General features: G+C 45.9%; 1 long non-coding RNA gene across 1 annotated transcript; it reads right to left on the bottom strand.

Annotated features, from left to right (window-relative positions):
- Positions 1-325: 325 nt before the first annotated feature.
- Positions 326-2,508, bottom strand: LOC146854194 (uncharacterized). The gene is made up of 2 exons (XR_014980742.1): positions 2,407-2,508; positions 326-1,856 (listed from the first exon to the last, which is right to left on the bottom strand). It is a non-coding gene; the product is annotated as an uncharacterized LOC146854194 (long non-coding RNA).
- Positions 2,509-25,260: the final 22,752 nt, after the last annotated feature.

Here is a 25,260-nt window from a genome sequence, read left to right as displayed (position 1 = left end):
CATTAAATCACTTGTCCGGTTTTTTCACAGAATGCGTGCAGATTGCTATTTAGTGCCATGCCCAAGTCGCACTAAGGTAATCAACTAAGTGAGATGGGGCGTCATCTCGCCCCAAGCAAATGCACAGCTAATTTTGCCTCATTGGCAGTAATATATCCATCCATAGTAATCAATTCTAATCAAAGTACTCCTTGTCTTCCAATTTGTGTCACTTTTCTCCGACTTTTTTTTGCAAATCCACACGCGAAGTGTATATGCCATTTTCAAGTTTCTACTGTTCCAACTGTATCATCAGACCTTTTGCAAGAACATGACTGAAGCATAATTCATTTCAGGCAGCGTTTATTCGATAACAAATACCCAATGCATTTCGGGCTCAGCGCCCTTCTTCGGGGGTCGCTATAAATAATCATAAAAAGAACATAGTCACAAGAAATAATCTTCACTCTAATTCATCATCATCAGTGTACGACAATTTAAGGAAAGTGCTACATAAAATTATCCCCGAGAAATGTATTACCATTTATAAACATATTTAGTTCTGTTACGAGAATATACACAATGAACCGCTCATTCCCACTCAAAAGATGGGTTCCCCCTTTCCACGCACTGCTTCCCAGTTTTACATATAAAACCTACTTTCAATATTGTTCTTTATACTTTGAGTGCTCATCCCACCTCCGTTCATCCCTGCTTTCTGACAGTATACAAATAATCATGCCCTCCTTCCCTCCATCATCAACCCACTATTTTATATGCCTTACGAATTACAAACAATATAAAACATTGATCTCCAAACTTTTTATCTCTTGCTTACTTTCCAAGTTTCATTCTATTGCTTTCCATTCCTCTGTGCTTTCACATTTGACTACTCCTCGCATTCATTTTGGGTTAAATCAAACACTCAACCTTTACCCTTCAACAACAAACTACCCTCTCATCCATGTACCTGCCATTTGATGTTAAAAACCAACCGACATCGCTGTTTCTGTCGTCTCAACAGTATATGCCCCACAATCCCTCTCTCCCTTAACCCTTGCGTCTGACCACACGATTGGTTCACTGTTTGAAATTTCCCGCCATCCCGGTGCCTCATTCATTTACTCCAGGTGTTTGTTCCTAAAACAACTCCATTTCCCATAGTGCAGTTCAAACTCGACTAACAGATGTAAATCTCATTCCTATAAATTGATAATAAGTAAACTGTGCGAACACATTATAAACTTGATTATTAAACTTTAATTTCATGATTGTTAAAAGAGTACATTCCCAAATTGTTTTCAACACCGTCTTTTTGTGAACCACGGTGTTATTCCTTGCGTGTGGACTCGTACTTTATTTAATAGTTTCATCATTTTTCCTCTTCCTCAGCGGGTGCTATCCTGTGGTGGGGCATGAGTTACAAATTGTCATTATGGGAGTAGGATGCACACCTCGTATTTCATACTTTAATGCTTTAAATCACTTGTCCGGTTTTTTCACAGAATGCGTGCAGATTGCTATTTAGTGCCATGACCAAGTCGCACTAAGGTAATCAACTAAGTGAGATGGGGCGTCATCTCGCCCCAAGCAAATGCACAGCTAATTTTGCCTCATTGGCAGTAATATATCCATCCATAGTAATCAATTCTAATCAAAGTACTCCTTGACTTCCAATTGGTGTCACTTTTCTCCGATTTTTTTCTTTTGCAAATCCACACGCGAAGTGTATATGCCATTTTCAAGTTTCTACTGTTCCAACTGTATCATCAGACCTTTTGCAAGAACATGACTGAAGCATAATTCATTTCAGGCAGCGTTTATTCGATAACAAATACCCAATGCATTTCGGGCTCAGCACCCTTCTTCGGGGGTCGCTATAAATAATCATAAAAAGAACATAGTCACAAGAAATAATCTTCACTCTAATTCATCATCATCAGTGTACGACAATTTAAGGAAAGTGCTACATAAAATTATCCCCAAGAAATGTATTACCATTTATAAACATATTTAGTTCTTTTACGAGAATATACACAATGAACCGCTCATTCCCACTCAAAAGATGGGTTCCCCCTTTCCACGCACTGCTTCCCAGTTTTACATATAAAACCTACTTTCAATAACGTTCTTTATACTTTGAGTGCTCATCCCACCTCCGTTCATCCCTGCTTTCTGACAGTATACAAATAATCATGCCCTCCTTCCCTCCATCATCAACCCACTATTTTATATGCCTTACGAATTACAAACAATATAAAACATTGATCTCCATACTTTTTATCTCTTGCTTACTTTCCAAGTTTCATTCTATTGCTCTCCATTCCTCTGTGCTTTCACATTTGACTACTCCTCCCATTCATTGTGGGTTAAATCAAACACTCAACCTTTACCCTTCAACAACAAACTACCCTCTCATCCATGTACCTGCCATTTGATGTTAAAAACCAACCGACATCGCTGTTTCTGTCGTCTCAACAGTATATGCCCCACAATCCCTCTTTCCCTTAACCCTTGCGTCTGACCACCCGATTGGTTCACTGTTTGAAATTTCCCGCCATCCCGGTGCCTCATTCATTTACTCCAGGTGTTTGTTTCTAAAACAACTCCATTTCCCATAGTGCAGTTCACTCAAACTCGACTAACAGATGTAAATCTCATTCCTATAAATTGATAATAAGTAAACTGTGCGAACACATGATAAACTTGATTATTAAACTTTCATTTCATGATTGTTAAAAGAGTACATTCCCAAATCGTTTTCAACACCGTCTTTTTATGAACCACGTTGTTATTCCTTGCGTGTGGACTCGTACTTTATTTCATAGTTTCATCATTTTTCCTCTTCCTCAGCGGGTGCTATCCTGTGGTGGGGCATGAGTTACAAATTGTCATTATGGGAGTAGGAGGCACACCTCGTATTTCATACTTTAATGCTTTAAATCACTTGTCCGTTTTTTTCACAGAATGCGTGCAGATTGCTATTTAGTGCCATGCCCAAGTCGCACTAAGGTAATCAACTAAGTGAGATGGGCCGTCATCTCGCCCCAAGCAAATGCACAGCTAATTTTGCCTCATTGGCAGTAATATATCCATCCATAGTAATCAATTCTAATCAAAGTACTCCTTGACTTCCAATTGGTGTCACTTTTCTCCGATTTTTTTTTTTTGCAAATCCACACGCGAAGTGTATATGCCATTTTCAAGTTTCTACTGTTCCAACTGTATCATCAGACCTTTTGCAAGAACATGACTGAAGCATAATTCATTTCAGGCAGCGTTTATTCGATAACAAATACCCAATGCATTTCGGGCTCAGCGCCCTTCTTCGGGGGTCGCTATAAATAATCATAAAAAGAACATAGTCACAAGAAATAATCTTCACTCTAATTCATCATCATCAGTGTACGACAATTTAAGGAAAGTGCTACATAAAATTATCCCCAAGAAATGTATTACCATTTATAAACATATTTAGTTCTGTTACGAGAATATACACAATAAACCGCTCATTCCCACTCAAAAGATGGGTTCCCCCTTTCCACGCACTGCTTCCCAGTTTTACATATAAAACCTACTTTCAATATCGTTCTTTATACTTTGAGTGCTCATCCCACCTCCGTTCATCCCTGCTTTCTGACAGTATACAAATAATCATGCCCTCCTTCCCTCCATCATCAACCCACTATTTTATATGCCTTACGAATTACAAACAAAATAAAACATTGATCTCCATACTTTTTATCTCTTGCTTAATTTCCAAGTTTCATTCTATTGCTCTCCATTCCTCTGTGCTTTCACATTTGACTACTCCTCCCATTCATTTTGGGTTAAATCAAACACTCAACCTTTACCCTTCAACAACAAACTACCCTCTCATCCATGTACCTGCCATTTGATGTTAAAAACCAACCGACATCGCTGTTTCTGTCATCTCAACAGTATATGCCCCACAATCCCTCTATTCCTTAACTCTTGCTTCTGTCCACCCGATTGGTTCACTGTTTGAAATTTCCCGCCATCCCGGTGCCTCATTCATTTACTCCAGGTGTTTGTTCCTAAAACAACTCCATTTCCCATAGTGCAGTTCACTCAAACTCGACTAACAGATGTAAATCTCATTCCTATAAATTGATAATAAGTAAACTGTGCGAACACATGATAAACTTGATTATTAAACTTTAATTTCATGATTGTTAAAAGAGTACATTCCCAAATCGTTTTCAACACCGTCTTTTTATGAACCACGTTGTTATTCCTTACCTTTTATCAGAGTCAGTGAGGTGTTGATGAACATTATGCCAGCATGAAAATACAATGAACTGTCTTCTATGCCCCGTTTAACCCCATTGAAAACCAAAGTATATGCGTGGGCTGCTTTGATGCCACTGCAAAGTCAAGGTTCAAAGGTTCATTCATAGTAACTGTGAAGCATAAATGATGAAAGTACAAGCACCAATTCATGTCCTGCAAGGTTCTTCATCAAGTACATGTTTCCTCAGTTTCAATATTGCTGCTGACATCGGGCTGCAAAGTCAGTGCCTATCAGGAGATAGTGAACCAGTTTCTATCCTGGTTTCATAGACTAGGAAGACTTAAGACCATGAAAGTGTAACTTCACATAAATGAGAAAATCCATCCTGATGCTCAATGACTAGCTGTAAACTCCGCTCCGCCGGTGGAGTTCACAGAGTTTTTGTCACTCCATTTACAAAAGGCTGGTGAGAAAGAACTTGAGACACTAATAAAGCACACCATCATTGAGGGATCCACTGGTCCAACGCCATGGGCATCACTCATAGTGATAGTGCAGAAGAAGGATAATGGAGGAGCCATGTGCATCTGTGTTGATATGCGCCAAGCGAACAAAGCGATTAAAAGAGAACGACTTCCAAATCCGCACATTGCTGACATGATTATGCATCTGAATGGAGCTAAAGTCGTTTACCAACTTGATTTGAACAAAGGGTATCACCAACTCGAACTGGAAGAAAATCACAGGTACATTACTACCTTTTTGACTCATGTTGATTTATTTAGATATAAAAGGCTACATTTCGGAGTGTCATCAGCTGCAGAAATTTTCAGGATGTTATTCGTTGCATAATACAACCAGTCAAAACTGCTTTCAATTACAGTGATGACATATTAGTTTTTGGGGCCAAACGAATAGAACATGATAAAGCTCTTACACAAGTGTGCTGTAAATTTGCCAATGCAGGTCTCATTTTAAATGCGGAAAAGTGTGAGTTTCACAAAGCCAAACTCAAGTTTTTTGGTCATATCTTTTCTGATGGGGGACCGACTCTAGATGCAAATAAAGTAAAAGCCTTGTCATACACTTCTCCCCCACAAGATGAAACTATGCTACGGTCCTTTCTTGGTATGGCCAGTTACTGTTCAAGGTGTGTGCATGACTTTGCCATTGTAAGGGCTCCTTTTGAGAGACTTAACAAAACAAATTGTTCCATTTCAATGGTCATGTGAATTTGAACAAAGCATCAAGAAAATCAAGCATGCAATTGAGATCAGCACTGATTCATCTCACAAATGAAAAACTGAGACCTATGCAGACAGTCACCGCTGTGCTCTGAGCACTGTGTTTAATAGAGGAGAGCAAGTTTTTTTTGGGCAGAAACAGAAACACAAGTCTGATGCTCCTTTTTATGCTGACCCACTGAGGGTTGTGACTAGCAAAGGACTCATGGTGACTTCTCACCGTCTTCAAAAATGTCCATTACACGAGATTCTTTGCATTTCATGCATCTGCCTCGACAATCGCCAACTCCAGATGTCAGAAGTGAGACTTATCCACCTGAGAATTCATAGAGCCCAGCAACTGTACCAATGTGTCTGTCACCAGTGCCAGTCATGGACACTTCTGCAGTATCTCCACAGCCTCACATGATCAGATCTGGCTGATTGATTCGAGCATCAAAACAACTTATTAATGAGATGTGATGCATATATATATTATTTGTACTTTTATTTTAACAAAGGGGGAGATGTTGTGTCTTGTGAGTTAGAGATGACAGGACCCTTCTGGTTTCTGATGGACTCCGTAGAACAGTGGTTGTAAGTGTGTGGGTAATAGAATAATGATGTGGAATGTTCAGTAAATGGTTACACACTGAGGAATAAAGACGTGTACTACCTTGTGTGGCGTGATCATTTGCATATACCCGGGCTGTGGAGGACGCTACAGAGACGAGCACAACAATAGTTGTTTGTAAACACAATATACCTTCAAATGATTAAGGCCTGTCTCCCAGGCCATTCTTATATTGCTTCTCAATCGGTCCCTGGAAGCAGGGCTTGTCCCTGCTAATTTTAAGGAGGCCCGCGTCATCCCGCTCCTAAAAAAACCAGGGGCAGACCCCTTTCCTCGCTAAAGTATTAGAACAGCACGTACTACATGCCCTCACACGCCATCTTGAAGACAATCACCTCCTAGAATTTAATCAGGCAGGGTTCAGGGCTCACCACAGCACGGAATTGGTCATGCTGGATGAACTAAGACTAAGGGCAGACAAGAAAAAGCCATGTGCCCTGGTTTTACTGGACCTATCCGCGGCATTTGACACAGTCAATCATGACCAATTACTGTCGCGGATCTCGGATCTAGGAATCCAGGGCACGGCCCTGCCCTGGATTACATCCTTTCTTAAGGATCGCTCACAAAGAGTTCAGCTAGCGGATTTGGTGTCCGATCCAGGCACACTCTCATGTGGGGTACCTCAGGGCTCGGCACTATTACCCCTCCTTTTTAACGCCTACCTTCAGCCCTTGATATCTGCTCTAAACCAGATGGAGTGCCGGATTTATAACTATGCCGATGACACCCAAATCATCATCAAGATTGACAGCTCGCCGATGGCCCATTTAAGGATGCAAAACATTTTAAAATTCACTGTCAACTAGATGACGGCCAACTCCCTTAAAATTAATTCAGACAAGACTGAGGTACTGGCCATCACCACAGATTCCAATCCATGGAATTATCTCTTTTGGCCAGAAGAGCTTGGCCCCTTTCCGGACCCGGCCGGGGCCGTGAAAAGCTTGGGCATCAAAATTGATGCCAAGCTATCCATGATACAACAGGTGTCGGCAGTAGTGGGAACCTGTGTTGGCCTGTTGAGACAACTGCGGAAATTGGCCCCTCTCCTCACCTTCCCCACACTCAGACTGGCGGTCTCAGCAATGATACTGTTGTGTCTGGACTATGGCAACTTCCTGTACATTGGCCTCCCGCAACAACTGTTGGCCAGACTACAGGTTGTCATGAATTACGCAGCCAGACTAATTTTTAGAATGCCGAGACAAGCTCACGCCACCTCCTTGCTATGCGAGCTACATTGCCTCACGGGCAGACATAGAATCAAGTTTAAAGGTCTCTGCATTGCACATAAAACTATGTATGGCCAAGCCCCAAGATATATCAAAGCCGCCTAGCCAATTACGTCCCCAGTCCGGTCAGCAGAGGCCAGCCTACTAGTCTGTCCCCGTTTCAACCTGTCTGCCATGGAAGGAACATCTATCCCTCAGTTGTGGATTAGTCTTCAGTTAAACCTATGCAAGGAAGCGAACCTCCTCCCCTTTAGTAAGAAGCTGAAGACAGTTCTTTTCTCTGAAACCTGGGCATCATTTAACTGCTGCTACTTCCCTACTAACATGGATAGGTACGCCCTCTAATAGCGCTTAGAGACCTGCTGGTGATAATGCGCTCTATAAATATAAATTACAATTACAATTATAGCTCTGGGGGACTGGTATAGTCTGAAATGTCACACTTGGAGGATTGTGATGACTAGTAGTTGTGTTGGTGCTGTCTTTGGCAGCGCTAGCAGGGGCAATGGGTGGTTCAAGCTGCAGTGGCATCCAGATAATTAATTGCCCATGCACTTATGTTTTTCACAATTTAAGCCCTGGAACTCAGGCTTTCACGCTGTATAATCAGATAAAGGTAATAGTTACAGGCAGCTGCCTTACCATGCTATTGCTGCAGATATCTGAGCTCATCTTTGTCAAATGTGCTTCGCTGTATAGTTTTTTTACGGTTGATTAAAGGGCTCCATAATGGTCTACCCAGGAGTTTCTAGTCTTTAGACATTAGACTTGCAGGCATGTGCAGGACTGTAACTATCCTGCTTGTAGATCAATATACATTTTTTTCAAACAAACAGAACCTGTCACATTAATGGACATGGCCTATTCTTAAAATAAATCATTCCTATTTGAAAATGCATATGCAATGAAGGAGGAGTGTTGTCCCTTAAGCCAACCTGCATAATTAATATTCATTGCTACCCCTACAAATGGATAATCATTTCATGTGACCTATTATTGCAAAGGTTGCGTCACAAATTGCAGTCCCATTCAGTGGTAGCTTTAGCATCGATGGCACCAGGTGTGATAAACTTTGTTGGTGCTGCAATCCACAAGCTCTTCCTTCATGGATTCCCTCACTACCACCTTCTATTTGTGCTTCTCATATCTTCTTAGACCCTCTCTCCTCACATTTATTTATTTCATAGCTCCATTCATCCCAATGTAGAATGCCGTTGCGCTTTGCTCCACAAATGTACAAGACAGAGAAATGAGTCATACAAGTGTGCAAATTAATGTAAAGGAAATGTTACTTAAGACAAATAGGACTACAAGGTGTATGTCACCAATACTGATAGCCATTAGATGTTAACAGTATTTAGTCTCAAGAAATGAAGGAGCATATCTACTAAGTTTGAGATATTAAGAGTGCTTGGCCTGGAGAAATGAAGATGCATACCTACAAATGTTTCATGCAGCGCAGTAACCAAAGTTAACATGCCGCATTTGAGTGAAAAGGGGAGTGCACAGAAGAACCATTTATAGAAAGATATGGTGCTGTTGCTCTCTCTAGTGTTGTCATACCTTATGCTCCTTTGCAGCAGTACACACATCCTTGCAGCACATATTGTCAAATCAGGGGACAGAGCCACAGGGAGAATATTCTTTGCCCAAGATCAAACTATTTGGTAAAATTGGAGACACAAGAGTGTAATGTGGTACTGCTTACTCCAAAGGCTATTTCTTTACCTCATGTTACATTTTGGTAAACAGACCATGAGAGTGGCCACCGCCTATCCTGCCTCCCCCAGGTTATATCCTGTCTAGTTTTTTGTTTTATACCATAAATGTAGTTATAGTTTTTTGTTTGATTCCAAATAATCCCAATCTTGGGAGAAAAGAGGGACAGAAAAAGAAGTCCTAAAGGTGATTGCCCAAGAACACAAAATTTCGCCAAAGGGGGGGGGCACAATTAAAAAACACATGTCTCCTGGTTCCACAGCTTCTTACTAGTCCTCAGGACCACAGCACCAAGGTCCTCTCAAGGAGCTTTTTTGTGCCTATATCTAATTATTTCCCTTCCAATATCTTCATATAATGGGAAAATGCAAAATAAACCTTTTGTATTCTGGCCATTATCCATGATGGATATGGTTGTTTACTATTGGTGTTTTAGCTCTTAAGGCTATTTCATCACATTTGAATGGTGGAGTTATTTGATTTTTAAACTTGTCTCTCCAAGCAGCCAGCAGTCAAGGATTACTCCAGGAGGTGGTAGATGCATTTTGACCCAGTAATTAGTCATGATAACCTACATTTCTTTTTATCGTTTAAACGTACTGATTTAGAGTAGGGGATATACAAAAAAAAACTCAAAATACTGCTCCACCACTCATAATCAGGCCTGCTCCTCAGCAAATGTCTTCTGATGTGTCCATGTGCACAAACTGTGTTCACACGCACAAAGGGGTATATGTACAAGAACTGCAGCTAACTAACACAAACAGTAGTTAGCACCAGTTTCCTTAACACGGCCTATCACCAAGAACTATCGCCCTGTTTTTTTGATTTTTTTAATATGTTTATTGAATTTTAAAGGAAGAAGGAAAATAATAGAAAACAATGAAAAAGAGACTTTGACATGGTCCAAGTGGTGATAACCATATGCAGCGGTTCATGATCATACATCATAGGTACATACTATGAGAAAAGAAAAAAAAAGAGAAAGCTGCCAGAAATTCAGACACAAGATTGGTCCCGCCAACTGAACGAACCATAGCCCCTTATCTGACATGTCTCTGCCCAGGAGGGAAGGTGCGTGGGAGATTGAGTATTAAGCGTCAAAAGTAAGGTTAACGTTGCGAAGTATCACCCTGTTAGCGATGTATTTACAATACGTCGCTACATGGTGATAGTTTCAGTTACTGCTGCTAAGACTAATGTGACGGCGATACAAATTCTGACATTAGCGGGCGAAAACTGACGAAAGGCCCATTAGCGGCAAAAAACTCACGTTAGTCAGCCCAATGCGACTATTTTTACCTCTAGAGGCAAAAATAACTTATAAGTCCCCCACCAGTGAAAAATAGGAAACAAAACCAATGGAATGCTGAATGGAGCAACAAGGGTCAAGTGCAGCACAGATCAACAACTCCCCCCCCCCCCCCAACAGCCAGGATGACCAGTCAGATTCCCAGGGGAAGAGGAAATTCAGGAATACAATCATAAAAAGAGGTCCATCGCTGGGCAAAACCAGTGATGCATCACTTCTCACTACGCACTCCTTGCAACACCATGGCATCCAGAACCTTGAAAGTGCGGCCAGTCCCTGGGGCCTGGAAGACTCGCTAGGCCTGCCTCTGGGACCCGGAGTGGGATGCGAAGGTGCTGTGGAGTTGCTGGGCCGTGGCGGTGGACATTGAGACGTCTGCGATCGCCCTTACCTGGTGGTGAAGTCTGCCAGGTCGAATGGAGACATGTTGCTGACCTGTGTGAGAAGATCGCCTGGTGCCCCTTGGAGCTGTGAATCGTAGAGGCGTGCCTGCGTACCAACGTAGGCAGGTCTGCATCACATACCAGGTGCCACCACTACACCGGGGTGCATGGAGGAGATTACCAATGGTGGGCCATGCCTCTCTGTTGTGCTGGCCGTATGCTGTGGAAAGTGAGGCCCCTGAGCTGTGACAAACTTGTGTGGCGGGAGTGCTGCAACTTCACGCCTAAGGGGGGCCTGTTGCATCACCTGCACCAGGAGGTTCCCCAGTGGACTTGGCGATGACCGCTGTACCCAGGCTTGTGAAATCCCGCCTGGCTGAGGCTCCGACTGGCCGAGTCCCAGATTTGGAGAGAGTGCAGCGGATTGTGCCACATTGTCAATGTCCAGGTGAGGAGAAGGTGGTACACATAGCAGAGGAGGCCCGGGGGTCAAGTCGGGCCCAGGCCTATAACCTGTGGGTGAGGAACTCCCAGTGGCGGCTCATCCACTATAATAGAAGAGTGTTGCCCCACTGCTTTCAAGCAGTGCAAGAAGAGGAAACATAACATGATGATAACTTTCTGATGTACTCATGCTATGTTTCCTTTGCAGATGGAAAGGGTAAGTGGGGCTGCTTTACTCACATAGCAGGGTGGGGGCGGAGTGGTATGCCCCCTCAGTGTGCAATGAGTGTTTGGTCGGCCCTCTCAGGCCGCCCAGAGCAGTCATGCGCACATCCCTGTTCACAATGCAGGCTGCATTACAGCCTGAATGGAGAACATGCCCACCCCTCCAGCCCCTGGCTGAACGCCTTGTCACGACGCTCAAGAACAATCACAACGCCGCTTTGCAGCATTGCGATTGGCTTAGGGGAGGGAGCCTGGCTGGCTGCTTCCTATTCCTGGAAGCAGACTCAGGAGAGCAGGAGCACAGAAAATGCGGGACCTGGCCTCGAAGTAAGAATTTAAAAAAATATATGTACAGCCCCCGCTCTCCCCAGCATCCCCACCTCCTCCAGTGTAGTTTCCCGCTTTTCCCGCCTCCCAGCTGTCCTGTCCCCCCCACAGCACTACATAATGGCAGCCACTGTGAGGCATGCGCAACGGACGTACTACTAGTGCGCAAAAGGCAAGCCGATTTGCATCTGTCTGGCCCTGCACCTCACCCAGCACCAAGGAACCTTCCTCTCGGGCACACTCCACTGCTACTGCATCCGCACTCTCCTCATCATCAACCCTGGAAACCACACCGCCTGCCATCTAGCAACACTGTATAATTTTCTTGCAGCCTGCGTCTGTCAAAACTGCAAATGCGCCTCTTGCCGTCCAACTGACCAACAGCACAGCCGACCGGCTCAAATGCATCCTCAGCAATGTGCAGTCCCTCCACAGACGTGCAACAGAAATCTGGGACCTTCTTGACACCACCTCTTCAGACATCACCTTCTTCACGGAAACCATCACCATCCATGACAGCTACAAATTCACCCGCACGGACCACCTCGAGCGGCCAGGGGGAGGCATTACCATTGTCTGAAAAAGCACACTCCGACTGACCACACACTCTAATGACCCGATGGTGACCATGGAACATCTCCAATTCCAGATCTGGACCAACCCCAACACCACCCTGCATGGCACCCTCATCTACAGGCCCCCTGAGCCATAAACCCCCATTCACTGATGTCATTGTAGACCTCTTCGCACTCCAGTCTCTCCCATCCACTGACTACATCCTACTCTGGGACCTCAAGTTCCACTTGGACAACTTCAGTGACCAGAACATCACCCCCCTCCTGGGGAACCTCGCCGAAATCAGACTCAAGCAGCTAGTCACTGCACCAACCTACTAAGCCCGACACACGCTCGAGCCCGTCTTCTCCACCAGCGGGAACTTCAACTACAGCCACACCACTGGACTCTCCTGTACCGACCATATTTGTTTACATCACGCCTTCACCACGCCCACCGTATGCCATCAGCATCATTGCCCCCCAGGTCGCTGCTGGATCAAGGCCCCCGAAGAACTTCCTGTCAACTCTCTCAGCACCACCACTCCGCCAATGCTTACAGAAGCCAACACCGCAGCACGCATCCTCTATCGATGGTTCTCCAACTGCGCTGGCACCCGTCAAGAAAAGACCAGTCAAACAACACTCTAAGAAGGCCAACTGGTTCACTCCCACCCTCCACTAGTCTGGCCCCACCTGCATACGTCTCGAGAAGAGATGGAGCCACAACATCAATCAACTCCGCAACACAGTCACCCTTGCACTATGGCGCAAGGGTGCATGCGTTGGTGCATGGCAGCCATTGTTCACCAGCGTAGGAGAAAAAGACAGGGGCCCCTTCTGACAGTTTCTCCCTGCCTGTGCATCATTTTTTTTACATACTTGCAGCGCGATTCTTGGACCGCGTTGCGCCGTATTTGCAAAGTGACGCATCTAGGCATATGCGTGACTTTGTGAAGCCCTGTGCCACATTATACCTGCATCAGGTATGATGTATGCAGGGTGGGCATTCCCACGCAAGAAAGCCTCATGGGAGTGGTGCAGTAAATTCCATCAGATTTGACCGCAACAATTGTAGGATGCCACTGTGTCAGTACCTTACGCCTGCATCATGGCAGACGTAAGGATGACGCAGTGCCACAGGAATGAGCTGGCCTCATGCATTGCTGGAGTTCCGTCATGCTTGTGACTCAACTGGAGCAATGCGTGACTTTAGCGCTGAGAGATGTGTCAGGATTCTAGATGTATCTGTCATTAATTACAATATGGAACGCCTTTCATTGAATACAGCGTATCCATGGTGTCGCAAGAAGGGCATTGTGAAAAGTGTTGCAATGCTGTCGCAGCAATGCAAAACTTTTCATGAATGAGACCAAGGAATGCACCCTATCTTATTGACAGGTCTAATATATATGTGAGATGTACTAGAGAGTAAAGTAACCACTGGCAATCTAGTTTAGGACCAAGTGAAAGTCCTGTCTGAAGGTCGTTAAGAAAATAGTGCCTTGAGGCTTTAATTAAAACCTAGGGCGTAACAACACATGTAACAGGGGGTGTCCTCATGGAAGGTGCACTAGGTGACCTCCAGGGGTGCTGGAGGCTCCTGTGCTGTTTTAAAGATGTTCTTCTGTTTTCCAGAAACCGCCTGAAAGTAGGAAAGAAGGAGTCATCGACCCTGGTGTGCCGTAAGATCATCCACAGCCTCCTGCGTTACTATGCTGCACTGGACTGATCAGATGAAGACGACGACAACTGAGGACCCAAAGGGGTCCCCTTGAACTCTTGCAAGAGGGGGCCATGGAGGGGCCCATGGAGGGGCCACTAAACTGTTTTTGTCTTTTTTTCTTTAACCCAGGAACTGGTTGCCGACAGGGGAAAGGAGAAGGTGGATGAAGACGTGTGGAGTAAATGTAGTTATTCACTGCATGTATTTGACTAACGTGACCTTTTCCCTTCACAGGTAAAAGGTCAATGCAATAGCTTGTGCACTTGTTGCCAAGTTTGTTACCAACGATTGACTAATAAATAGGGTGTTGTGGAAGGTGACGATTGATGTATCTGAACCAGAAACGTCACCCTGACAAGAGGGAGAAAAAAAAATCCACCCTACCCATAATGCATTGCATACAAGACAGTACCATGAGTACATTCAAATTGCTATGTCCATATATACAATTAGTAGCTTTGAAATGTGACAAAAGAATTATTATATTAATTCCGGATTAGGTTGTACTCTATGTGGAGCTGATGAAGGGACATTTTTAGAAAGTCTAATATAAATGTGTGATGTGCTAGAGAGTAAAGTTGCCACTGCCAATCTAGTTTAGGACCAATTGAGTGTCTTGTCTGAAGGCCTTTAAGAAAATAGTGCCTTGAGGTTGTAATTAAAATCTACGGTGTAATAACACCTGTAACAGGGGGTGTCCTCATGGGATACAAGGCGGAACTAAGGAGGGACTACAAAGCCTAATGAACAATGAAAAGCCACCATTTACAAAGGACAGGGACCAAGCCAATTAAAAAGATGGGCAGGAAGGAAGTGGAGCTTTATGCACATATCCTGAATACAACATGTCTCGAAGAGGCAGCACAAGCGCTGCCTAGGCGAGACCTAAAAAACGAGCTTATATTTTCAATAAAACTAATTCCTCTTCAAAATTATTGTGAGTGGTAATACATGCTAATATGATGGAATCTGTTGCTGCAGTTACACAAATTTTCTTAGCGCCGAAGGTTAGTTTAGTGCTGCAGTGAAGTTTATTTTATGACTCGTGGAGGGATTTACCATAGAAGACTGCTTTTGGAGACCTGTCTCAGATCTAACAGGGGAATAGCTCTGCTTTCCAAGTCCTCAGACTGTGACACCTGCTTGATGCAGTGACACGTTATCATCCCACAACCCACAGCTAGCTTCTCTGTCATGTTATATGGCTGAGAATGTATTTGGTCAGGGTGGGATCTTATAATTAAAGGTAATGTCAGTTGGAAATGAAGACCTATAATTTATGCTTTGTTAAAAATTCAAGAGTCCGTCTTAAATTGAATACACAGATCACATTAATATTCAGTAATACATATCTCTGTTTTATACAATCTCTTTGTAAAAGTAAGGTACAAATCATCAATTTGCCCTCATTTATGCAAAAAAAAAAAATACTTTCTGGAACAAGAACCCCAAGCTCCCTTGGAGGAAATTGTCATGTTTACTCTGCTTGTTTGGTGCAATAAGGAGAGTATATGTGTGCCCAACTTGTTTGAAAGTTCACTAGCCCTCATGGTCTTCCTTGTTAAAGGCCGAGGCCCAGATTTACTAAACCTTTGCGATTTAATGCCCAGCGCAATACTTATTTTGTGCTGGAAAGCAGCCCTAAAGTACCACCAATTATTGCTGTGCGCTACCTTGCACTACTTTGTACCAAGGGGGTGTACCATGGGTGGTACATGCATGCACGATATTTGGAGGTAGTCACGGGCCGCAGCTATGACCCCTAGCCTGCTCCCTGCTACTCCTAGCACTTCCTTTGCGACCCCTGGCCTCAGATGAGGCAAAAGTGTCAGTAGTAGAAGGGAAGGGAGCAGGCAAGGGGTCGCATCTGTGAGCCCTGACTACTCTCAAATGACGTCCATGGGCACAAGGTGGTTCCCATGGCAACCAACCATGAACTGTGATGCAAATTCCTATATACTAGCATTGGCACACAGGGATTTGTATAAAAAGTGTTGCATCCTGGAGACAGACCTAACATTGGACAAAAGTTTTTTGTGTGAAAAATTAGTAAAGTTGGCCATAAGGATCTTTAAATGTCTTTCTGAATTCGTGTTAAAGGCCTGTCTGAACTGGTGCAAGAGAAGGAGAGGGGGCTTTAAAGATCTGTCTGGACTGGTGCATGAGGGGTGGGGGCGTTGAAGGAACTAGTACAAGAGAGGAAGACAGTCGAAAGCCTGACAACAGTCTACCATCTCCCTGTGGTCCTTAATCCAAAGGCGGGAAACACCTCATCTGTCAGCCGAACATGCTCAATATGCGCGCGGCGGCTTCGCCTCCATTCCCGCCGCTGTCTCCTGCTCCCGCGCGCGCTATCTCCCCATCCGCTTCTCTGCCGTGATGCAGGCGCACTCTGCCTCTTCTGATAAACAAATTTTATTAGGCTGACACTGGATTGCATCTGACGCATTTTATAAGCAGGTCGAAATCCATCAAAGCAAAACAAACAAGAAAGGGTGAAAAAAGCCTTCTTTGATATCAAATGTAATAAACGCTTTAAGCCAACAAGCAGCAGAACAAACTTATCTGAGCCACTGCACCCCCCACGTCTTTCTTTATTAAATGCTGAAAAGAAAAGCAAAACGGCTTTGACTTCTTCAGCACAAAGCAAAGCGTCAGCAGGTCAGAGATGCAGGCAGGAGGATTATTGTTAAAAACTCCAGGTGCCAAGGAACTTAAATGTCAGCGCGAGGAGGAAACTCAGATAGCAAAGACGAGAGCGCCAGCAATAGCATTATTCATCTAACAGGGGGCCTGAGTTTTTGTTTAGTATTTAGTAAAACTAACTTAATTCATTCATCTCGGAACAGACATTCAAATTTAAATGTAATTTATTTACTGTTCTCCAAGGTTCGTCCTTTGGAGAACAAGATGAGATTACCCATGCCAGATGTTTAGAATATCACCATGTGATAAAACTCCTGGCTATGGAACGAAATCACAGTAATTTACATAGTCGTAATCCCACTTATGGAATGGAACGGATCAGGCCCCCAAAACAGGGACAATCTGGTATATTTGCAAAATAATGCACATGCGGAAAATGGCTCCTGAGTGTGGAAGTGGATTCCACAAATTTTAATTCTGCTTTCACTTCCTAACAATTAGATGCAAATGTATTGTTCTTAGTGTGTTGAATAGCAGAGTTTTACGTGTGGTCAACAGTAGGCCTAGTCCTGTTTTCGAAGCTGTAAATGTTTTAATGCGAGTGGTTTTCTGAGCCTCACTCTAACCTTTCTTCCTCCTCCCAATCTGTGCAAAGTTAAGCTCAAATGTGACCGTCATTGTTTATTTAGCTCTGCAAAATTCACTTGCCTCAATGGTCTTGCTATCTAAAAGTAAAATGTAATATTTGTTGTTCATAGTGTTCCTGCCTCTTGGTCCTGGAGAGGACGGATGTACAACTGGATACAAGCTGAAAGCCACTTCCTGCGGCCAAACAGAGGTGTTGCTTATTTTTTGCGTATGATATTGTTTTCTCTGCAAGACATAATTCAGCTTTCTTCATTAGTTGTACAATAAAAGTCATTATACCTCGTGTTGTGTTTTCTATTCTATTATTGGGTTATGTAATGTCATTCATTGTCTTCTTCAAATAAAAATTACTGTGTGATTTCTCTGTCTGAAAGTGTATAAAAACACCCAAATTGGGAGGCAAGCAAATATTTGCCCTCATTTTCCTTAGGCAGACTTCACATCTAGCCTTTATGTTATGTTTCATCGTCTTCTCCCGATACTGCAAAGAAGCAGACTCTATGTAAGTCTGTTTACCTCTCTGCAGTGTATTTTTCAGATTTCCTCTCTTACTTTACTAAGCAGTCCTTGGGACAAATGCTCCTTAGCACACATTTTGCGTTGTAGTAGACTGTAACTGGTACTGGTTATTGAATAGATTAGGGATTAGTTTCCACTGCCATATTTATTTGCCTTCTGTAATGATTCTTACATTTTGAATTCAAGGGTTTTTTGTCTTTGGGTTCTCACATTGAGAAACTCACAGATTGCCCGGCTCTATCAATCAGCTCACTTAATGCCAAAAAGTGTCAACGTTTCAAATACTTAGGGCCTTGATTCTCAGTGAACATTCGAAGAAGGCCTAGCATGCCTAGCATGCCAGGCTGGTCTGTCCATTGCTTTCATCCATCACCATCACCCGTGCCAAACTGTTTCTCTAATCTAGTGTGCATTCACGTCATGCCCTCATTTCTGTAAATCATGCAAAAAGTGATGTTCTTCCGAAATTGTAAGACTGAAATTAGAATTGTAAGTGAAGAAGATCACAGGGAATATAATTTGGTAGTTTACCCATGTTTTAAGTCTCTTTAACCAATTTAAAGTCGATACCTCTATACTTTATGTTCAGGGTGCAACAGATGAGGGATAGGAGGTGACTGACCTAAGGACAACCCGAGATACTGTTAGAAAGGAATACAAGTGAAAATGAGTAATACCAGGAAAGTTGGTACAGGGATCCTAGCCTACAGTGAGATAGATGGGATAATCCATGCGATAGACAACTGCATAAGCCCCACTTCCGTACCACATACCCTTGAGAGGCAGCCTTGGTCAGTGCACCAAACAGGTAACAACTATGTAGACTGTCATAGCAGGGCCTAATGACCTTAATCCAACCCATGAATGTGCTCCAGTTCCATAGTCTGGGCAGTTAAGGCCGTTGAAGGAAGACCTGCCATATCGAGACTATGACTATGACAAGCATCCACTCCGGAGCGCCCACTGACCCCTGACCGCCGCATATCTTCCACAAGGCTGCCACCACCATCGCACCAGAACTACGACGAACTATCAATTGCTCCCTCGAAACAGCCACTTTCCCAGACTACTGAAAATGCGCCAAAGTCAAACCCCTCCTCAAGAAACCCTCGCCGCCCTGACAGACCTCAAAAACTTCAAGAACTTGTCGCCAAAGTCAAGGAGAAAGTCGTCAACACCCAGCTATTGAACTTCATAGCAACCAACAATATCCTCCACTCCACTCAATCCGGATTCTGCAGCAACCAGAGCACCTAGAGTGCCCTCATAGCCGCCACTAACGACATCCTCATCCTCCTCGATCAAGGCCACACTGCGCCCCTCATCCTACTAGTCTTCTCAGCAGCCTTCAACGCCGTCTCCCACCACACACTAGTCACCAGACTCCACAACACCGGCATTCAGGGCACTGCCTTAGACTGGATTCGATCTTTCCTCTCAGGCAGAACACAAAGAATAAGACTCTCGCCCTTCCTCTCCGAACCTACAGAGATTAGATGCGGAGTACCCCAAGGATCCTCCCTCAGCCCCACGCTCTTTAACACTGACATGGCCCCCTTCGCATCCATCGTCAGAAAACACAAACTCAACATAGTCTCATACGTCGATGATACCCAGCTCACCCTCTCCCTTATCGAATCAATCAATCATGGGTTTGTTGAGCACGCTACTCCCCCTTAAGGGTCTCAAGCCACTGGAGGGGGGAGGCACAGGGTCCTGTCCATCAAGGAGGATGTCTATCGAAGAGCAATGTTTTGAGGTCCCTCATGAAGTTGGGGAGTGATGTCGTCTGTCTGAGGTGGAGCGGACGGCGTTCCAGGCTCTGGCCGTGAGGAGGGAGAAGGAGCGGGCTTCCCGATCTAGACTTCTTGGTGTGAGGGACCACAGAGTGCTGTGCTGATTGTAGGGCCCTTTGGGGTGCGTGGAATGTGAGTCGGCTATTCAGGTGTGCTGGTCCAGTGTTGTGGAGGGCTTTTTGTGTGTGGGTGAGAATCTTGAAGGTGATACTTGGCTTGATGGGGAGCCAGTGGATTGTGCGCAGGTGCTGGGTGATGTGGCAGTGTCATGGCAGGTTGAGGATTAGTCTGGCGGTGGCGTTCTGGATGTTTTGAAGTTTGCAGGTGAGGTTCTTGTTGATTCTGGTGTAGAGTGCGTTGCCATAGTCAAATCTGCTGGTGATGAGGGCGTGTGTGATGGTCTTTCTGTGTTCGAGGGGGATCCATTTGAAGGTCTTGCGTAGGAGGTGGAGGGTGTGGAAGCAGGGGGATGCGACGGAGATGATCTGGTGGACATTTTGAGTTCAGAGTCCAGGATGATTCCGAGGTTGTGTTCGTGGTCCGTGGGGGTGGGCGGGCTTCCGGGGGCCACCAGGTGTCGTTCCAGGCGTCGGGGTGGTGGCCATGATGAGTACTTCTGTTTTGTCCGTGTTGAGTTGTAGATAGCTGCTCTTCATCCATTTGGCAACTGCCTCCATGCCTTCTTTAAAGTTGTGGTTGGCTGCGTTGGGTTCGTTGGATAGGGAGAGGATGAGTTGGGTGTCGTCTGCATATGAGACAATGTTGAGTCCGTGGGTTCTGACGATGGGGGCGAACGGAGCCATGTAGGTGTTGAACAAAGTGGGGCTGAGTCAGGATCCTTGGGGCACTCTGCAGGTGGTCGGTGTGGGGTCGGAGAGGAAGGGAGGGAGTCTGACCCGCTGCGTTCTGCCGGAGAGGAATGAGCTAATCTAATCAAGAGCCTTGTCCCTGATCCCTGCGTTGTGAGGTCTGCGTTTTAGGGTGCAGTAAGAGACTGTGTCGAAGACTGCTGAAAGGTTGACAAAGTTGAGGACTACTGTCTCTCCTCTGTCAAGGAGGGAGCGGATGTTGGCTGTTGCAGCAAGGAGGGCGGTGTCCATGCTGTGGTTCTTTCTGAAGCCGGATTGGGAGGAGTCAAGGATGTTGTGCTCTTGGGGCGTGGCCAAGTCACGGACTAAGATAGCTGCGTGGCATTGAAGCTCCGCCAGCCTTCCCAGCCACGTAGCTAATATCCCCCACGAATACGGTACAGATCACTATGTGCTTGCCACCGCTCGATCCCTAAGCATGTGCCGTGCTCTGAGAACTTGCTCTCTGGCAAGATTATGCCGTTGTTGCGGAGCTCCTCAGTATGCAGCGAACAGAGATTGGAGCGAGTAATGGCGGCGGCCGAGACCTGTACCTGCCAGCTTGAATAAGAAGAAGGGGAGCCCAACTACTGCGACCGGACAAGACGGGGAGATCGCAACCGCTGTGAGTGCGCCAGGTGCGGGGCCAATAACCACGCTGCCCTTCCTGCCCGAACTCTGCATAGACCGAGCCGCAGCCACGTTTGGCTACCTGCTGGTCGCTTAGTGAGCCCCTTCATTTTCCCTTAGGCCCTGAGGGGACAGTGCCCGGGAGGCGACCACCCAGTCGCTCGCAGGCTCACGGCAGATTGGCTGGGGGCACCCCTTGGTCCTTTGCCCTGTCTCCTCCCCACACACAGACGCACTGGTCCTGGGCCTCCTGATCGGCTGCCACCTGCAAAGCTAAACACGCTCATGCCGCTGCTGCTGCTTACTCTCCTCGCAGTCAGGGAACTCAACATGCCTCCGTGGGGGGCTTCGTCTCACCACAAGTGCTCAGTAGTACTTCCTCGCTACCACGTTGCTCACCCCGGTCGGACCCTCACGAAGGCTATTTCTGCAAGCCGCACCCGCCATTATTGACTATCTTGTGCGACTGATGCACACGGTTGCCCTCTGGTGCTCACCCCTGTGGGACCCCCACGGAGGGTATTTCTGCCGGCAGCACCTGCCATTATTACCTCTGCTGGGTGACTGATGCACACGGCTGCAATTTGGTGCTCACCCCCGTGGGACTCTCGCGGAGGCTATTTTTGCCAGCAGCGCCCACCATTAGTAACTCTGCTGGGCGACTGATGCACACGGCTGCCCTCTGGTGCTCCCGCTGCTACCTTCTTGTGGCAGATTTTACATAGAGTCGGTCCTCATTGCTTGCTCACTGAGTGCTGACCCTGGTGTCCCCCCCCCCCCCCATTTCTGTTTTGGATTTCTTCCGTGGTGTGCTGTGCACCGGGACCTGCCTTCAGATTGTGGTTTATGCCAGGGCCGTCCCGTTGTCATTCAATCTACTGCATCGGTGTGTGGCATGGGCCGCAAAGACCCTAAACAAAAGAACCTTCCCTTCGAGAAACTTGTAGAGACAGTCTAAGAGGGTGGAATAGGTATGGTGGAGGGCGGAAAAGAAGCGGAGCGGCCTGACGACTTCTCGGCCCGGGCTAATTCACTGCTGCAGGAGATGAGAGTGGGATTCAGAGCCTTTGACGGTAGATTTGACGCCCTCGACAAAGGCCTTGCCGATCTGGGAGCTAAAATCCAGGTACATGACAGGTGATTGGATGTCGCAGAAGCCTGCATATCTGACATCTAAGATGGCAATGCACAATCCCTCAAAAGGCTTGAGCAAGGGGAACGCATCCTAAAAGACATGGCAATTAAAAATGAAGACCTGGAAGCACGTAGTCGGCAGAACAATATTCGCATTTTGGGCGTTCCAGAATCCACCGCCACTGGCCGCCTAAACGTCTTTGTAGAGACACTGTTGGCGGATATGTTCGGAAGAGACTCCTTCACTCCTGGATTCGTGACAGAGCTGGCCCACCGCACACTGGACCCCTGGCCCAATCCGGGATGCCTGCCAAGACCCATCATTGCACGTGTTATGAACTTTAGGGACCGTGACACTGCACCTTGCCAGAGCTCCAAACTAGTGCTCAACCCGGATTTCACCATCATGGTTCAGGAGGCCCGCCGCAAGTACCAGAGAGTTAAAGGCACCCTCAGGAACCTCAGCCTAAAATACGGCATGTTGTACCCTGCCAGATTGCGAGTGGATGTCAATGGCAGGGCCCGCGTCTTGAACAGCCCCTCGGAGGTTCAGGAATTCTGCCGCATGTACAAGTAAAACAATCAGGCGGTTGTGGATTGTGTTAGACCCGCCCCGCCACATAGCGGTTCAGATTTTAGCATGGAACTTTTCTCAGGGGCCGGCTCTGGCTGATCCATTCATGTAGTTCCTTTTCCATTGGTTCATGAGAATTTTGGGATAATACTCTTCATGTAGCTGGTTGTCTGGTGTGGCGTTGCCACCCTCCCTTGGTGTACACCACGGTTTTGTTTTTTGATACGCGGATGTACCTTTCCGTTTTTTTTTTACTTCTCTGTTAAGTCGATTGATAATCTTTATATCGTTGTCAAGTTTGGATATGACTTACTTGTTTGGGAGTGAGGTTGGGAGGGGGGTGGCGGGGACAACTGCTATTGCATAGTCATGTTTTGTGGTACATATGTTTGTTTATTGTCACGGTCTACAGTGAATTGCTGCTAAATGCATATGTCATGCATGCCAAGATCAACAGAAGGCCCAGCTAGGCAGTATTGACGGTCCCTCTTTTCTGTCCCTGATGTCATGGAATGTTAGGGGCCTTAATAACAATCGTAAGAAAAGGCACGTTATACACTATCTGCTATGACATAACGTCGATATTGCCTTTCTGCAAGAGACGCACTTACCCACATCTGACTCCGCCCGCTTTGCCTCGAGCTGCGGTGCGCATAGATATTTCGCCGATTTTAGCAATTACGCTAGGGGCACAGTGATTCTCATACACAAACGGATTCCCTTCGGCCTCCGCACTGTGGTAAATGACAGCGAGGGTAGATATACCATAGTCGTTGGGACATTAACGGGACACAAGGTGGCACTAGTGTGCGTGTACGGCCCAAACACCGACTCTCCGGAATTCTTTCATGCCTTACTTACTCAGCTCACCAAATTAGGTCCATTATTCTTCCTGTTTGGGGGTGATTTCACTTTACTCCTTGACCCATCCCTAGACAGCACCTCTACCTCCTCAGATTCCAATCCACGCTCTCGCCGTGCTCTCTTTGCCTTACGCGAACAGCTCTTGCTACTAGACATCTGGTGCTCCTGCAACCCCTCCCTCACTCACAACACCTGGACTAGGATCGACTACTGGCTGATCTCCCCGGGCATCTCTAGTTGGTATTATTCAATCACGACACTCCCAAGAACATACTCAGACCACTCCCCTGTTTTGCTCCTTCTCAGGGTTCCTCGTCCAGAAGGGTTTGAGCGACTATGGCGTTTTCCTAGTCGCGCCTTTCCTGATGACCTGTTCCACAATGAAGTGCATGAGGCAATTGAAGACTACTTTACCATAAACACAGGCTCAGTAGGCACCTGGGTGGTACTGTGGGAAGGGTTCAAGGCATACATTACGGGTGTCTGTCTTGCTAAGCATACTGGAGTACTCAGGGACCTGCGCATCACGCTGTCTCGGCTGGAACGCGACCTGGCGGACCTAGACAGTACCACGACACGCGCTCTCGACCCGGAGTTGGAGAGGCGATGCCTGGCCATCCTCACCGAATATAGGGGCACTCTGGACCGAGAGATACTTTTTATGGGCAAATACCAAACCGCTAGGCGATACGGGGAGGGCGAAAGACCAGGGAGGGTGTTAGCTCAGATGCTTCATCCCCCATACAGCAAGGCCTACGTCACTGAATTGCAGTCTTCCACAAACCAGGTGCTTTCCGACACCTTGGAAATTCGTGACAAATTTCGGGCTTATTTTAAAGCCCTATACACTTCCAAAATAGGGAGAGATCCCACCGCCCAGGAATCCTATGTGTCTGAAATTGCGTTAATATATCTTGAGAAAAACATGCAAGAATTCCTAGCTGAACCTATCTCCGTAAATGATGTCCTCGGGGCCATAGACACCCTTTGGTCCTCCTCTGCCCCTGGGTTGGATGGGTTCACTGGAGACTTCTACAAGGCATATAAAGTTATTTTGGTGCCGCAACTCATCGAGGTATACGCGTAGGCACTTGAGAAACAAATCCTACCTCCTCCTCTTCGCGAGGCTGTTATTCTTCTTCCTAAACCGGGCAAGGACCCGCAGTTATGCGGATTGTACAGGCCTTTGTCTCTATTAAATTTGGATTACAAAATCCTGGCCAAAGTTATTGCATGGCTTCTGTCTCAGTTGATGGAATTCATTATCTTGCCAGCTCAATCTGGCTTTGTTCCCCATCATTCCACATCGCTAAATATCAGAACTCTCTTTTCAATTCTCCACAGAATAAATCCGGCAGGACCAGTGGCCACAATTCTGCTCGACACGGAGAAGGCATTCGACTCCTTAGAGTGGCCCTTTTTCTTGTAAATCATGCGCCGCATGGGAATGCCAATGGGCTTCGTAGCCACCACTGCACTACTCTATTCTCACCCAATGGCACGGCTCCGGTTAAATGGTACGCTCTCCCGGCACTTCTCTTGACATCGCGGTACAAGACAGGGCTGTCCGTTGTCACCCCTATTG

This window comes from Triturus cristatus, chromosome 4_1 (genome assembly GCF_964204655.1).
Source record: "Triturus cristatus chromosome 4_1, aTriCri1.1, whole genome shotgun sequence".
Classification (NCBI taxonomy): domain Eukaryota; kingdom Metazoa; phylum Chordata; class Amphibia; order Caudata; family Salamandridae; genus Triturus; species Triturus cristatus.
The sequence above is the reverse complement of the archived record's forward strand: the minus strand, read 5'-3'. Positions and strand labels throughout refer to the sequence as shown.